Below are 17,192 nucleotides of genomic sequence, written 5' to 3'. Positions count from 1 at the left end.
AATTGAGACCTAGTGCCTCTAGTCCAAGACGTGCATTTGTCAGAATGACTGAATTCTATAATTAAAAGATCTGTGAGACTCACTGTGTGTAAATATACCTCAATTAAAAAAAAAAAAAAAAGCAAGCTGCAACCTTAACCAAATGGCCAAAGGTAGTATCACCAACACCAGAACTGACATCGTGTAACTCCTGATAAAATCACAACTTACGTTATTATCATTTTGCCCCAAATGTGTAACCGGAATGTGATCATGAGACAAACCCAAATTGAGGGACATTCAACAGAACAGACCTGTGTGCTTCAAAAACATCAATGACTGATAGTTAAAGGAAGAATGAGGGACCAGTCTGGATTAATGGAGACTAGAGACAAGTAAATGCAGTGTGTGATCCTGGGCAGGGGGGTGGTCTAAAGGATATGACTAGGTAACTGACAAAATCTAAATACGGACCGTATCGATGTCAATTTTCCTGAATTTGAAAATTGCTCTGTGGTTACACGGAAGAATGCCCTTGCTCTGAGGTGACAGATGCTGAAGGGTTTGGGGGCAAAGGGTCACAATGCCTGCAATTTACTCTGAGGTCAGAGACCGGAGAAAGTGCAAGCCACTGGACGGAATAGTTCCTAAGGCCCTGGAGGAATCTGTTGTCCAGATTCACAAAGGGACTCCTTGTGCCCACAGTGGCAGGATGCGGGATCTCACCCTTGTTGGGCAGAGCCAGGCTGGCATGAACAGGAGTTCAGTCTTGAACGACCGCCCCTGCAAACGCTGTGCTAAAGGGAAAAAGGAGGCTTTTGTGCAATCTCTGGGTCTGCCACCTGGTGGCGTCTTTCTGCAGCACACTTTCATCAAAGGGTTACTGCATCAGGTGCACCAAACAGGGGGAACCTCTCTTGCGGCTGATCAGGAAGGATGCAGGAAGGACGCCGGGAGAAGGCCCCACTTCAGCTACCTGTGTAAATGGGGCTCAGACTAACAGATTCTAGCACCTTGCACGTTCTCCTCTGCTCCGGGACCTAGGCCTGCAGGGTTTCTGTCTTCGTGGCGGGGGTCCTCCGATGCCCTTCTGGTCTCAGGAAGAAACCCTAACTCCTCGGACCCAGGCGAGCTCTCCGGCTGCACTGCGTTAGTAGGCCCCCAAGATCCACCCACACCAAATGACTCACAATTCCTTGAGTGTGCCATGAACACCCTCACCCTCTTCTCCCTGGTTGGCTCATCCTTCTCCCTCCGTCCTCACTCTGAGTCCTTTCCTCCTGCAGCTCCCAGAGCACTGAGCAGACCTCTGTCCCCTCCCACTGTCCTGGAACCATGGTGTATCTGACTTCCACCACCCCTGAGGGAGCAACTCCAATTTACCGCTGCTTCCCTGCACCCTGCCCGGGGCCTGGCACACTGCTGAATGAGAAAACGGACTGCAGAACTGTTTGTTACGTGCCCAGAGTACATTAAGGACCATACTGGGGCAGGGGACAGGGATGACCCAACTGGACGCCAGGTGTACGGATGGATGGTCCACCAGCTCATGGCAGGAGACAGAATCCAGGGTCAGGGAGACAAGGGGTCACAGCTGCACGTAAGTGGGCTGCAAGATGCTGGGAACCATTTGTCCAGGCAGAGCCCCATGTCAGAAATGCCTGGATGCCTGGGGCAGGGAGGGTTCTGGGCGGGCTGATCATCGGGGGTTGTGCTTCGACAGTGTTTGCTGCCGGAAAGCAGACCCCACAGAGGAGTGACTCATTCACAGCACATGCCTGAGGCTTGCGCCCGACCCCTCACTGGCAAAGGGACAGACTAGCCCCCTTTTGGCTGAATCCAGTGAAAAGACCTGCTTTCCTGCAGCAAGATGCAGGGCATGTGAATGATAGTTCGTCCTGCCCCTACACACCAGTGACAGGTCCTCTGGGTCCCTCTAGGCTCATGGTGTGAAGGTCCTTCTGCTGGTCAGAAAAATTCCTAGCACTCTTGCTATCCCCAGAAAAGGGAAGTTCTGGCTCAACTCTGCATTTTATGTGACTATACCTGGAAAGAAATACCAAGGCTTGGGGTGAGCAGTGTGAAATCTGAACACATGACCCAACTAAGACCTGTAGATCTGCTTTATAGACCAGACACCCCCACACTAGAGGTCTGCCAATTCCCTCGAAAATTCTCCAGGCTCATTCCTAGATGGTCAATTTCGGACTCGGAGCCCACAGGGGAGGCCCACACCCTCACATGAACTCTCACGGCAACTAACTTTTGCACAGAGCTCTATAGCTTACAAAGCGCTTTCCCGTACATGACTGTAACTGATCCCTCCCACCTCTCCTCAAACACAACTTTTTCTAGAAAAAGAAATTGAGACTCAGAGATACTGAGACCTGCCTGAAGTTACCCGGCTGGTTGTTGAAAGAGATGGGATGTGAACACGGGTTTCCCAACTCTGAATCCCATATTCCTTGTACTTGACCACACTGCTTCCTTGACTGCTCCTTCCCTACCTGATGATGGCTATGGTCCTAGGAGTGCCAACCAGAGAGAGGGGGGTACCCTCTGGATTTCCTCATAAGCAGTCATTCTCCTGGAATCAGGGAGCTGCCAGCCAGAAAGCTGCAGGTGAGCAGGGAGAGAGGGGCCGTGCTTGTCCCTGGATAAGGAGGTGTTTCTGGCCCCCGAGCAGGTCTCTCTGGAGAGAGGGGCCAAGTCGAGGTGGGGTTACTGAGATATCCTCCCAACAGCCAACCAGGCGGTGTCCCCCAGCCCTCTGTGACCCAAGCATTCTGGAAGCCACCCCCACTGCACCCCAATACTCACATGCAGGGGCTGCTACCAGGGCTCCCAACTTCCTGACAGACCCACTTTCCATCCACAAAGTCAACTCAGGAAACCAGAGGAATTCACAGCCCATGGAACTAAGTGTTTCGAAGCATAGACCAGGGACCCAAATGCCAGGTGGGAGAGCAAGATGGATTTTGAGGTCAGATAGGTCTGGGTTCAAATTCCAGCTTCCATCACTTACTTGCTTTGTTTCCCTGAACTAGTCACCTGCCTTCTGTGAGAGTCATCTATCCTCTCTGGGCCTCAGTTTCCTCATCTGTAAAAGAGGAAACACTAAAGGGCCAGATGCGATGCTGTGGCTGGCTGTGTCATGAGGTCTTTGCTGGGGAAGGTGAGGGGTCCCTGCTCTAAGTGGAGGTAACCTCCCTGGCGACAAGCCTCTCTGGGTGCAATCCTTTTTGAACTATCACTTAATGGGTACCTACTGCCTGCCAGGAACCATTCTAGTGTCTTCCTAGATTTTCTTTCCTTCTCACAACTTGATGAAGTAAAGATTTCCCCCTTCTACTGCTGACCAGCCAAGGCCTAGAGGCCCTGGCCAGCTTACCGGGCCCAGAGGAGGCTGCCTGAGACCTGTTCTCTTCTACTCCTGCTAGCTAGAGTGAACGGGGGCTTTTCATTTGAGTTTTAATGGCAGCCACCCCGAAGTAGGCATGAACCCTCTCCCTGGGAGTCTGAAGGCTATAAGGAACCTCTCCAGGAACCCACTGGAAGCCATTTGCTTCAGAGCTCAGGATGGAGCTGGGGGATGGGGAGGAGGATTAGTAATCCCTTGGCTTCAGCCAGGACTCCCTGATGACAAAGATTCATGCATGCGCTGTCATCTTCGCTGTTCCAAAACAGTGTGATGGTTTTGCTCATTTTGAAAATGCAGGATATGTACAGCTCCAATTTGTCAAGGATACACAACATCACACCATTCCCTAAACGCCGTTGCTTTCCTGCCTCGGGGTTACCGAGTGAGCTGGCGGCTTCTAACCAGAGCTTGCTCTCACTGCCCGGGGTGAACCCCGCCCCCTGAAGCCCGGTCTGCTGGTCTGCTCGCAGGCAGGCGCAGGAGTGTGGGAGAGTACCTACCTGCAGCAGCCAGGGAGGAAGTGACTCAGCCCAGTGGGAAGTGGGAGGGGCGGTCAGAAAGAGGGCCCTGTGCCCAGCCTGCTCCCCCTCAGCACATCCGCACCAGACCCATCCTCTGTCGCCGCCTTTCCCCAGCAGGACTACAGTGTGACCAGCGCAGCAGTCCTGGGGGCCAGCGGGGGCCCAAAGACCCCACTGCTCACAGAGAGTGTCTGTGTCTGTGCCCAGTGTCTGCAGCTCAGAGGTCCAGCTCTGGTCTCCTTTAGGAGGCCAGATTCACATACAAGGAGATTACGTAATCAGTGATGTCCCTCTTCACCCCGCTGCCCTGAGGAAGTCCCCACTGGGCTTCTCTGTGGCCTCCATGACGGCTGGGCGGGGAAGACTGGAGGCGAAAGGCCTCTGGCCAGGAGGATGTGTTCCAGAGTGATTCCGGGAGGAAAGGCTCCAGGGCTGTGCACACACAGGTGGACCCGTGGGCCCCTCTGGAGCAAACACAAATAAATGGAAGAGAGACCAGTCTCTGCAGATGGGGCAAAGGGCTTCACCAGCGGTCACTCTGAGCGCCACCAGAGCAGAATCCAGGGCAGCAATGCCAGTCCTGCCACCAGCACACCCCTCCCAAGGGCCTCCGGAAGCAGCTGATGTGACAACAAATAATCCGTCACTGTGTGTGGGTGTCAGAGGAGGAAGGGACAGACTTAATAGCTCTTTCTCAGGCCGTGCTGCTCTGGTATCTCCCATCCAGAGAAGGAGCCTGGGGAAGCAGCCAAGCACACTGGCTCGGGAGGCATTCCTGGTGGCCCCTTGGCTCTGTGGGGGGCCTTCTGCCTTGCGCAGTGATGGCAGACCAAGTCCCTGACAGCTCTCCCCTTTCATGCCAGCCTGCCCTGCTCCTGAGGGGACCCATCCTCAGCTCAAACCATCAGTTCCTGCCTTGTGCAGTGACTCAGCCGGGGAACAACGCCTGCCACGGGGTCCCACATGGAGTTCAGGTTCTTGCCACCCACAGTGGCCCCAATCACATGGGGAGAAAACAGCAAGTGACTGCAGGAAGGCTGGCTGAGTGTGAGAACCACCCTTTGTGTCCACTGTGCAACCTGAATATGTGCTTCTGTGCTCCACGGTCCCCTCACCTACAGGAGGGGGATGGCGCTGCCCCCGCACAGGGTTCCCTGAGGACTGCCGGGAGCCAGCGTGTGGGAGGCACTAGACAAATGTTAAGTTTCCTTCCTTCCACCCCAGATTTCCAGAGCGACAGACGGGAAAGCCCGGGCCAGGCCCAGGTACACGTGATTCTCTCTCTTTATACTGTTTTTAACAGCAAAAATCACTACCATCATGCTGTAAGAAAGGCAATTTGGACTGAGGTCAGCAAACTGCTTCTCCGTAACTGCCTCTATCAGCAATTAAATTCAGGGGCAATCCGGGTGGCTCAGTTAAGCGTCCAACTCTGGATTTTGGCTCAGGTCATGATCTCACGGTTTGTGAGTTCGAGCCCGGCGTTGGGGCACTTTTAGTGCGGAGTCTGCTTGGGATTCCTCTCTCTCCCTCTCTCTCTCTGCCCCACCCCTACTCACACTGTTTCTCAAAATAAAGAAATAAACTTAAAAAAATTTAAATTCAATTCAATTTCACAACTTTGACCATGAACAATACAGTTCAGAAATGCCGCTGGCTGGGAGGGGCAGGGTCGCAGAGGCTGATGGCAGGCTGGGCCAGCAGAGTGCCCCTCGGGGAGCCATTTGGAGGGGAGGCCTACATGAGGATCTCACCTATTCTGAGCCACCAGGAGGCCAGCCAGGGCCAATCCTGAGATCCACGAGCCACCACTGACAGACAGCGCACACAATGGCAAGAGCATGCTCATCATATGTCTGTTTGCATGTGTCTCTGGAGAGGGTGAGCTCCTAGGAGCGAGGCCTGGGCCTTGTTCACTTCAGAATCCCTGCATAGGCTCAGCAGGTGTGCAGAAAACATGTGCTAAACCACAGCCAACACAACAGAAGAAAATACATGGCTCGGACCCAGCCTTTCCAGTTCAAGGGATTTATCCTACAAAAATATCCACACAAGTCCACAAAGATAAATGTGCTCAACGAGGGTTCCTACAGAACCATGTGTCGCAGCAAAAAACCACAAAAGATAAAACCACAAAAATCAAAACACACGTAGACACTCACACACATCCAGACAGGAAACACTCTAAAAGTCCACCAAGAAAGGACTGGTTCACTACATCATGTTCCATCCAATGGAACACAATGCAGCCTATGAGACTAGGTCTGCACCTGCTGGTAAAGATGTTTACAATATATTACATTAAAAAACAAACAAACAAACCAGTACTCTGTGTATAATACGATCCCATTTGGGTAAAGACAAAAAGATCATACACAAGCTTTTAATATGCACAGGAAATTTCTAGGAGAAACTTAACAGTGGATACTTCCTGGCAGGATGAGGGGCCCAGGGAGAGGAGGGAGAGTTGATGTTATATTCTTCCATACTGCTTAACTATTTTATCATACACTACTATAACGATACTTTCTTTTAAATCTCAAAAAATGTTTAACCCATTAGAATTGTTAAGAGTAGTAACAGGCTCAAGGGAGGCTGGGCCTCAGAGAGGGCACACTTGAGGGGGTACGGCACAGGACACATGCAGAAGTGCCCTGAAGGTACCAGCCCGTGTGCCGTTGCAAGGCTGCAGCAGGAGAGTCGGCGGGAGGGACAAAACCACCACTCTGGGCACACTTAAGCTCTCTCAGGTAACTTGCAAACATGCCTAGAAGGAATTTCCTGCTCGCCAGCTGGCATCCAGAGGGGCTGGGAGGACCACCAAAGCATTCGAACTGGAGACCTGGAACCTGGCTCACGATGCCTCTTTCAGAACACTCACAGACCCGCCAGCAAAGAGCTTAGCTGGGCCTCATCAGAGCCGCCCCTGGGTCCTGACTGCGGACTAGAAATCAGTCTGAACCTGCTACAGACAATAACACCTCATGTCTAATCCCCATTACTATCTGAGGAGCAGGCAGTATTATGTCCATTTTACAGGGGAGGAAATGAAGCTGGAGACAGTCAGTGACCGGTTCAAGGTCACTCAACGAGCAAGTGGCAGAAGTGGGCTTTGAAGCCAGGTATGATCTGAGCCTAGGCCCTTAACTGTTAAGTGATACGGTTGATAGTCTCCTTACTCACTAGCGCATAGGGCAGGAGGGGGAGGGACCTGCCTCCAGAAAGTGGTAGTTTCCATTCTTCTGGCAAAGAAAGGACTGCTTCAGCTTTGCCAAAGACCCTTCCAGCTCTAAAACTCTTTGAGTCCAAGATTCCACGTGGATTGGACTCCCTGGGGCCAGAGTGGGGCCAGGGTGAATGGCATGGCATGGGCTCTAGAATCACACAGTGTAGGCTGGAAATCTGGCTCTGCTCCTACTGCCTATGAAGCGGTGGACAGGTTACTTAACATCTCTGAGCCTAGGGGTTCTCCTCCGTAAGAGACAGTCCCTCCTTCCTTAGAGTCTGAGAAACATTCAATCTGTACTGCTGAGTACTTAGCAAAGGACCTGGAAGGTGGTGGCAATCTGCCTTTTTTTGGCTGGTTTCCTTCCGGTTCCTTCAGGAGGGACCACGTTGGGAGAGCAGTCAGAGGAGAAAGCACCCTGTGGAATTCATGCCAAACACAGTAACACCAGGAGCTCCACGCCCGCTGCAAAATGTAGGACTCTTGCTTTCTAGGGCTGGCAGATGCCAGAAATGGGGCTCCAAATGCCCCACCGAATTCTGGGCTAGCCAGTGCTAAGGTCTTCCAAGGAACTGAGCTTCTCTCTACAAGCACCTGCTGTCTCCTTATCACACCCTAAACCAGCTCTGCCCCAAACCCAAAGACAAATGACAGGCACATCAGTCCTGCTCTTGCCAATTCCCACCACAACGTCCAGGCTACTATTTCTTCTTCCTGGATCATTGGGTCACAGACTCTTTAAAGGCTAAACATCTTCTGTCTCTTTTGCCAAGTAGGCGGCAGTCTATAAACATATTTAGAGAGCACAGCGTCACTCTGAATGACAAGAGCCCTTCTCAGTTTTCTCTGGGGCTTCCCAAAAACTAGACTTGCTTGGAAATCATCAAGCCTGTATACTACTGGACGGTGAGAGCTCTGGGGAGCCTGAACTCACTCCTGAGGTAGACTGCCGTCAATCAGAAGAGGATGAGCACCACAGAGCTGCAGCCTGTTCAGGGCAAGGACTCCTCAGTGTCCCCACAGGATAGGGTACCTCAACCCAAAAGACTACCTTTGCTCACTGGAGCAAAATCAGGCCACTCAAGTTTATTAAAAGGAGGCCTAGAAATTCTTCAAGAAATAATAATAATAATAATAATAATAATAATAATAATAATAAAAGGTACTCTGAAGCAGCAACCTCTCTTCTAGAATCCTGCACATCCCTAAGGTGGGCCAAATCATATATATGCAGGCGGTTACTACAGCTCTGTTTGGAGAGCAAAAGACAGAGAATAACCTAAATTTATTAGTAGAGAGCTTGCTGAATACATTACACACATCCATAATGAAAAACAACCCAAGCATCCATGTGCCAGAATGGGACCATCTCTAAGACAGTATAAATCAAAACAAACAACACCATCCTTTTCTCTCATGGGTCTTACAGATCCTGAGAGGATATGCAGGGTTGCTGTGGGCCCTGGGCCACCTGCTGCAAGGCCACAGTGTCACCTGAGCAGGTGGGAGAGGAAGAAATGCTCTCGTTTCAGGCCACTTTCTCTTCTACCTTCTTTACCCCACAAACCCAAGGACAAATCTTGTGAAAATCTCCCCCGTTCCGAAGGGCCTGTCTGAATTGTTGTCCCCCAGCACACTCTCTGCACAGCACAATCGATTCTGGTCTAGCCCTGCACTCCCATAGAGCTCGGAGACGAGGGCACCAGGGCAACTTCCTCTCATCTCTCTGGTGGCTCTGAGTCCTAGGTGGCCTCGGGCAGACACCTCTCCTTCTTGAGAAGAGGGACAGAGTCGGCTAACCCAGCCTAGGGAGTAAATCCAATCTCAAGATCTCTTTCCAGATAAGATCTCCAGGAAACAATGGGAAAGCCACGTACAACCTAGAGGTATGCTGCTGACCAGGACCCCATCAGCTGAAGCAGTGTGGATGGCGCAGAGTAAAGAGCTGCTCTGTAGGGCCACCTGAAGGCTGGAGAAATTACACAAGTTTTGCAGACTCAGCCAGTTGAGTTTCTGAAATACTGCACAAGGTCACCTCCCTGGGCAAATCTGGGCAGAGGAAAGGTGAAGGGAGGGGAGCTGCCCTTCTCCCAGGTGCTGACTCAGGCGTAACCAGAGGGAAGCCTGGCCCCAAGCTGGACAGGGTGCCACAGACTTTACAACTGATGCTGTCCCGTGAGATGCACTCGGATCTTACTGAAGGGAGCGGGCAGATTTCACTGGCCACTGTCTTCTCCCAAGCCTCTGCACTACCATTCACTATGTCACCCAAACCAGGAACTTGTGGGTCACCTGCCACCACTGCTCCTCCCTCAACCATCCCTTCCAAATATTCCTAGAGTCCTACTGATTTCTCCTCAAACAGCTCTGATCTCTGCCCTTCCTCTCCATCCCAAATGCCTCTGCCCTGATCCAGGCCCACACAAGGGCTTGCTCTGACCATTACAACAGCCTCTTCCTGGACTCCAGACCCACTCTCTTCCCAGTCTACCCTCCACCCGCAGCTAGAGGGCTCTTGGGAAGATGCAGGCCTAATGGTGTTCCCTCCACATAAAACAAAGCGTTCCATCACAAGATCTTGAGAAGTTCAAGCATCTTAGACTGGTACCTATCTCTCCAGCACATCCTACAGCCAGGTCCTTCACACCCTGTGCTAGAACCTCTTGTGGTTCCTAAAGATGCACATACACCAGCACGCATCCAGGCCCGTGCCACGCTGTTCCCCCGCTTGGGGTGCCTTGTGAGCCCTCGGAAAACTCTACTCGCCATTTGGGAGCTAAACCCTGAGGCCTTTCCAAAGCTCTCCCCAGTCTCCTCCACATCCCCCAGTGGAACTGCTCCTTCCTCCTGGTTCCCATTACATGCTACAAGACTTCTGGGAAAGACTTGCCAAACTATGCGAGTGTTCATTGGTTAGGCCCCTGCTAGACCACAAGCTCCTCCAGGGCAGGGGCTACCTCTCTATTCTCCTTCTGCCCCTGGCACCCAGCACACCCCAGCCACATATGGAGCCCTGGATTTTGAGCCACTACATACATCAATGTGTGTGATGCTTCTTGGTGATACTAATTCAGAAACCAGACAAGGGTATCTAATAGGGACACACGGAAGAACCTCTAAACATCTTTTCTGTCATGAATACTTTAAAATACAATTTTTTCTCAAGTACTCTTCTATTTTTAAAAACAATGGCTCTTAAAAATTTTTTTTGACATTTATTTATTTTTGAGAGACAGAGCATGAGCAGGGGAGGGGCAGAGAGAGAGAGAGAGAGGGAGACACAGAATCCTAAGCAGGCTCCAGGCTCTGAGCTGTCAGCACAGAACCCGATGTGGGGCTTGAACTCATGGACCATGAGATCATGACCTGAGCCGAGGTCAGATGCCTAACAGACTGAACCACCCAGGTGTCCCCCAAAATGGTTCTCTTAAAGAGCTGAGCTGAATCATCTGCATGGCTCCCATAAAGACTGGGTAAACTCCCCACAGATTTCCTTTTCAGAAAGAATACAATGAAATTCTGTGATCTTGTGATCCCTCAGGACACTTCTGACAGCTCCCGACAGCTCCAAGGGACGCAGTTCCAGTTGCGACTCATTGCTCCCACTAATTCTTGGAAGTTCTTTCCTGCAGTCTGTAATAACACTTACCAAGTATTTCTCAGTGCGTGCTAAGTGTTCAACCTGCAACGTCTTACTTAATCCTCACAACTGCCCTCCTAGGGAGGGGCCTTACTGTCCCCACTTTATAGATGAGAAGGCTGGCCATGGAGAGAATAAGTAACCTCTAGCGACCAGCAGGGCTGGGATTGGAACTCAGATCTGTCTTACCGCAGAGCCAAATAGGTTCTTAACGCCCACAGTCTGCTGCCTTCCCAGGTCAAACGAAAGGCACAAGGGAGCAAGTGCAGCACCCCCGGCCACAGGCCTTTGGAGAAGGCGGTGCTCGTGTGACCTGCAATCCTAGGACGAGAGGGACACATGCACCAGGTACTTCTGTGCTGGGCAGAGAAGCTCAGAGCAAGGCAGGGAGCCTGCCACCTGCCACCCATGGCATCCAGGGCTTTCTCAGCAAAGATCCCCCACCCTGGCGCCAACTCTCCCTACTCAGAGGCCTGCAGGGGCTTCTAAAGATGACTCCAGTCCTGGCTCTCCCCTCCTCAGCTGGAACCAACTCCAGAGAGATCGCTCTAAAACACAGATCCAATCATGTCACTCCTCTGCTTAGAAACCTTTTCACTGCCCTTGGCATAAAGTCCTAACTTGTTAACGTGGCATTCCCTTGTCAGCCTGTGCTGCCTTACTTTGCACCATGTCAACTTTCATACCACCATACGGAACAATCTGAGGTTTCTGGAGTAAACTATGCGTGTACTCAGGTGCTCCTGGCTGGCTCGGTCTGAAGAGCATGTGACTCTTGATCTCGGGGTCGTGACTTTGAACCCCACGTTGGGTGTAGAGATTACTTAAATGAATAAGTAAATTAAAGCTTTTACTTAAGAAAACCCCAAACTATGCGTGCCTTTGTCTTTCTCTAAGTAGAACACCTTACCCCTTCATTCTCACTGATTAAGCCTTCCATCCTTCTAGACACAGCTCCAGGGTCATCACTTCTGCCAAGTCTTCCCAGGATCTTTGTGGGCTCCTACAGCCCTGTGCCTGCTGCTACTAGCTTTTTTAGACCTATTTTAACTACTTGTTTACAGATCAGTCTCCCTTACCCAGACCATGAGCTTCTTGAAATAAGAATAATAGGTAACATGTATCATGTGGCAGATATGGTTCTGTGTGTTTTACATGTGTTAATTTTTTTAAAGTTTTTTTTAAGGTTTATTCATTTTTCAGAGAGAGAGAGAGAGAGAGAGAGAAAATGCGTGAGTGGGGGAGGGGCAGAGAGAGAGAGAGAGAGGAAGGCACAGAATCTGAAACAGGTTCCAGGCTCGAGCTGTCAGCACAGAGCTCGACGTGGGGCTTGAACACACAAACTGAGAGATCATGACCTGAGCTGAAGTCGGACGCTTAACTGACTGAGCCACCCAGGCGCCCCAATTTTTTTAAAGATTTTATTTTTAAGTAATCTCTACACTGAACGTGGGGCCTGAACTCCCGATCCCGAGATCAAGCGTCACACCCTCCACCAACTGAACCAGCCAAGCGCCCCTACATGTGTTAACTTTTTAAATCTTCACAACAGCTCTAGGTAATCACCCATTTTACAGATGAGGTCACTGAGGCACAGACAGCTTATACCACATGCCTACTGACACACGTTTAGAAGCTGCAGGGCCAGAATTTGAACTCAGGAAGTCTGGCTCCAAAGCCCACTCTTCACCACTATACCATAGAGTACTTGCCTCTCTAGGCAAGGACACTGTTGTTGTCATGCGGGGAAGGAATGAATAAATGAGAGCAACCTCCACAAACCACTGGCAGAGCAGGGCCAGCAAGGAGTGCTGGAACAGCTCACAAGCACTGTTTACAAACAAGGATTCTTTTGGCTTTACAATGACATATTCTGCTCTTCCTTATCTCATGCAAAACTAAGCCAAGAGGGAAAGGTGCCCAGCCCAGAGTGACTACCTTCTTCCCCACTGCTCTCAAAACCAACCAAAGCCAACCGGTTTCTCCCGTGACTTAAAACAGAGCAAAGTCTACTCTGCCACCGAAGGCAGCTGTCATCTCTTCCTTCCGCCAACGGGCATCAAACCTAGGGAGTGGGGGTTAGCAGAGAACGTAGCATCGGAAATCCCAAAGCCCTTACCCACCGCCTGGAAGGTGTGGCCGAGTCGCGTGGGAATGGGCGGGCCAGACCCGGCACAGCAGGTGAAACTGACCACAGCGGCGTGCTCTCTCCTTGGAAAAGGCCGGCCAAACGTAGCACTGGCAAGCAGGTAGCTCTGACCCGCATCTGAACGCCTCCCGCGATGCGAAAATTTCCCCAGCAGCGACGGGTGAGGGTTCCTGGAGGAAGCCCTGGCTGGCCCGCCTTGGGGACTCGTTCTAACTTTCAAGTCCCTTTCGGGATCGGGAGGGAAGCATGGAGAGGCAGAGGGTGTTTCCTGGGGACGACCTGGCTGAGTTCAAACGTCGGGGGCCTCACTAACTAGCCGAATGACTCCGGGCAAGGCTGGCAGCGCCTACCTCCTAGAGCTGCGGCGGGACCCAGGCTCCCCGAGGCCGCCCGGTACCCCGAGCGCAGCAGTCCCCGCCCCCGCCGCCCAGGAAGGGCAGACCCCAGAAGAGGAGAGGGCGTTCACTGTTGCCACTTCTGTCGCACCGGGACGGCCTCGGGCTGTCACCCCGGTCCCCGTGCCACAGCCGCTGAGGCCCGCCGCGCCAACCCGCACCCCCCGCCCGGCTCCCCGCTCCGGGACCCCCGCCCTCACCTTCCCCCGGTGCTCAGCGCTGCTCGCCCATAGTCCGTAGCCCGGAGCCAGGACTGCTCGGCGCTCCGTCCCGGGGAGCCGGGGCCGGGCCGGGGGCGTGGGAGCCGCTCACCGCCGCCTCCCAGCGCAGCCACCCGAGCCGCCACCGCCGCCGCCGCCGCCTCCCTCCATGGCTGCGGCGCCGCCACCTGACAACGGAAGTGACGCACCGCCCCCTCCTCTCGGGCCAGAGCCGCAGCCCCACCCCTCTCCCCGGACCCCGCCCCTCGCCTGTGTCTGCGCTCTCACGGCCTCCGGATTGGGGTGCCATCTTGAAGATGGGCGGAAGCCTTCAGGCAAGAGTCCGGAATCCGATTGACGATTGGCTCAGAGTGAGGTCTGGGCCGAAACCTGTGAAACGATTGGAGACTGAGACTCTAAAGGGGCGGTACTTACCGCTTATCTACGTCTGCGGTGAGGCTGGGACGCAGACACCGCCCCCGCCCCGACTCCGCAGGACCTCGAGTGCCCTACACTCGCCCTGCTGGGTTTGGAGAAGTCTTCCGCAGCTGGAAGATCGGCCAGCACAGTGCATTTGTCAGAGAAATGGCTCTTCCTTGATCTCCATTTCTCGGTTTCTGGAGCCCTGTGCGGAGAGCGCTGGAATTAGGCTCAATAAAATGACAGAATTCCTGTCTCAGCCCTCACAACTTATTTCCCTCTGGGCCCCTCGCCTTTGTAGAAACCCTGCTTCAGCCTGAAGATCTCTGGAGTCTTGACCAGGGAGGTTTACAGTGAAAAGATCCTATTAACGATTCCAGCTATCTAGCCTCAGTCCCTCCTGCTGCAGTTTCGGTCCCTTTCTCCTCCTCCTCCAGCAACCACGCCCTCCATGAATCAGCTTCTTGCACCAGCAGATGAGCCCTTTAAAGGGATTGCATCAGGCGGGTGACTCACTGGGGCCCTCTGAGAGCCTGGCTTCCCTCCTCTGGCACCCAGAAGCAGCTAGAAGGGCTCAGTGGCAGCAGCACCAACAGCCATGGCCCCACTCCTTTGTCTCAGAGGTGTGAGCCAGAGTGCTGGCCGCATGTGACTGTCTTAACTCCTGGGTGTCTTTCCAGCTGTCTCCTGGGGCACTCTGTATCCATGTGTGGGCACATGTGTCCAAGCCGGTGTGCACCGCTGGGTTTTCTTAGGGGCGTGTGGCCAGGTGCACATGGATATGCATTTGTCATCTCCACACAGGCAGTGCCAGGACATGAGAGGTGATGTGACTTGAGTCTGGCTGCCTTCTCCTGTCCGTCTCTTTGTCTCTCTAAATGCCTGGTGCCCACTAAGCTGATGGGGCTAAGTGACAGCAGGAATCAAAACAGCTCCCACTGCTGTGTTACAGCACTTTAGAGACATCAGTGTTGGGAGTCTGTTTACAGATGCAGCAGCTAGAGCTCTGAGAGGGAAAGAAACTTGTCCAAAGGCGCATAGCTAATAATGGCAGGGCTGTGATTTGAACCAAGTGTGGCAGATTCCAAAAGGGTTAGATTTGAGTCCTTGCTGCATCTCCCACAAGCTGAGTGATTCCACGTTACGTTCCTTGACCTTCTCGGACTGTCAAAATAGGGATAACGCCTTACAGGATCATTGAGAAGACTCAGTGAGTATGGAAACAGCTTCTCACGGGACCTGGCCAGCAAGAGTGCTCACACTCACTTGTTACAGGGCTTCCGTAAGGTTCGGGACTGAGTCAGGTACAAAGAGGCCCAGCCACAGCCCCCCAGCTTCTGTGCCTGACAAAGGGAAAAGCCTAGGGATTCCGGAAGCCCTGACTGCCAGGAATGAGTGAGTTTTGGGTTTTCCAGGGCTCTAATTATCAGCTAGATGAGTCACTTGGAGCTGACACCACCATCCCCTCCCCCAATCCCCCCCCCCCGACCTTCAGTTGCTTCAAAATATAGGATTTTAACAAAGAAGAGGAGGAGAAGGAAGAAAAAGAGGGGAGGAGAGGTAATGAATAGAAATGAAAGGTGCCAGCCAGAGGAAATGAAAAATATTTCATTTCAGGACACCACCAACATGAGGAGACTGCTGCATCTCTCTCTCTCTCTCTCTGTCTCTCTCTCTCTCACACACACACACACACACACACACACACACACACACACACGGTGACATACTCTCCTGCTGCCTGCTGGCTCTCTAACTTTGGGCATACTGGCAGATGGTACTGCCATAACAAAGTGACGCCTGTCACAACAGCAGAGATGGTTGCTTGACGAGGTATAGGCGGATCTGCCTATCACAGAAGGAGAGGAAGAAACCTTCAACCCTGAGGAGCTTCCACAGGCTTCTGTAACCCAGCGAACCCTACTCACTGCTGGCTTCTGGCTTCTCCTTATGGCCAAGCCCCAGGGCCCGGGTATGACAAGTTCTGAATGCCAGCACCACACCCGGTGGGCACCACCACTGAGGTGAGCGGAGACACTGCTTATCTTTGCCATCGGTGTGATGTCGGGAGTGGTGGGAAGCAGAACAGTGTAATGCAGTAGTCAAGATCACGGAGTGTGAGTCATACAGGCTTGGGTTCAAATCCCCAACGTGTTGGTCACTGGCTCTTCGATCTTGAGCGAGTCACGTAACCTCTCTGGGCCTGTTGGCTCATCTGTAAAATGAAACTATTAATATACACCTCCAAAGTTGTTGTAATGATGAAAGGAGAGGACTCTTCCATTTCACAAAGATTTATGGTGTGCCTGCTATGTGCAGAGCACTGAGCTAGATGGCAGGGACCCAGGGGGACCAAACAGACTACGGCTCTGCCCTCCTGCAGCCCCCAGCCCAGGCGCTGGCCCACAATCAGCAGCAAGCGGTAGCTATTTATGATGGCCATCTTGACGTTCAGCCATTCGCTTCACCATGAGACCTGGGGAGAGCCCTTCCCCTTCCCCCTGGGGAAACCAGGCCTCAGTTTCCTAAACTGTAAGATGACAGAGTTGAATTGGGTCAGTGGTTCCCAGTCTTCTTGCCATCAAACTTCCCTCATGAGCCTCGTATCTGATAAGATTTTGTCTCCTCTAAACCTACGTCAAGTCATTTCTTCCTTTTTTATTGATTATAGCCTCATTTTACAGCTGCTAGGGCTTGTGATCGGGGTAACTCCAGCCCGAAGCAGAGAGCATACCAGCTCGGTCACCCTTCACATACCATGTGCTGTTTCTCCGGGTCCTTTCTGGAACATTGACAGGAGCTCAAGGGACCTCTGCGGCCTCGGGGCCCCTTCAGCTGAGGATGGAACTCAGTGAGCTGGATGCTCTCTTCGTGTCGCAGCCAGCTGACAGCCGGTGGTGCTCTGTCACTTGTATGGGCCCAGGGAGATCTGAACTTCAAGCAGTGTGCCCACCCTGGCGGTCCCCTCCCCCGAATGACAGAGACCCTTCCACCCTGCACTCTTCCTTCTAGGAAGGCAGGGCGAGGTGGGGACCCGCCAGCCCACCTGAGCACTCAGAATGCCTGGGGGCTCAGTCATCAGCTGGGCCCCCCACGTTGGTCTTTGCACGTGCTTGAGTGAAGACCGAAGCAATGAGTAGCAAAACAAACCCAAGGGGAAGACAACACTTGGAAATGGGTTTTTCATCTTTTCCTTGGTGTCCCTTCCTTTCCTTATGCAGATAGTTAGGTTGCTCTGCCT

At 52.6% G+C, this 17,192-nt stretch overlaps 1 protein-coding gene across 3 annotated transcripts in view; it reads right to left on the bottom strand.

The window, feature by feature from the left end:
* Positions 1 to 14,355, bottom strand: part of STK40 (serine/threonine kinase 40) — a 40,312-nt gene extending 25,957 nt beyond the window's left edge. Inside the window, exon 1 of one of the 3 annotated variants that reach the window (XM_047870721.1) lies at positions 13,967 to 14,355. The gene's annotated coding sequence lies outside the window, so the exon portion shown is untranslated. Of the gene's footprint in view, positions 1 to 2,486; positions 2,582 to 13,531; positions 13,715 to 13,966 lie in introns of those variants that run through there. The other 2 variants (XM_047870720.1, XM_047870722.1) reach the window with 2 other exon arrangements.
* Positions 14,356 to 17,192: the final 2,837 nt, after the last annotated feature.

Source organism: Prionailurus viverrinus, chromosome C1 (assembly GCF_022837055.1).
Source record: "Prionailurus viverrinus isolate Anna chromosome C1, UM_Priviv_1.0, whole genome shotgun sequence".
Taxonomy (NCBI): domain Eukaryota; kingdom Metazoa; phylum Chordata; class Mammalia; order Carnivora; family Felidae; genus Prionailurus; species Prionailurus viverrinus.
Note: the sequence above shows the minus strand (reverse complement) of the source record. Positions and strands in the feature narration are given on the sequence as shown.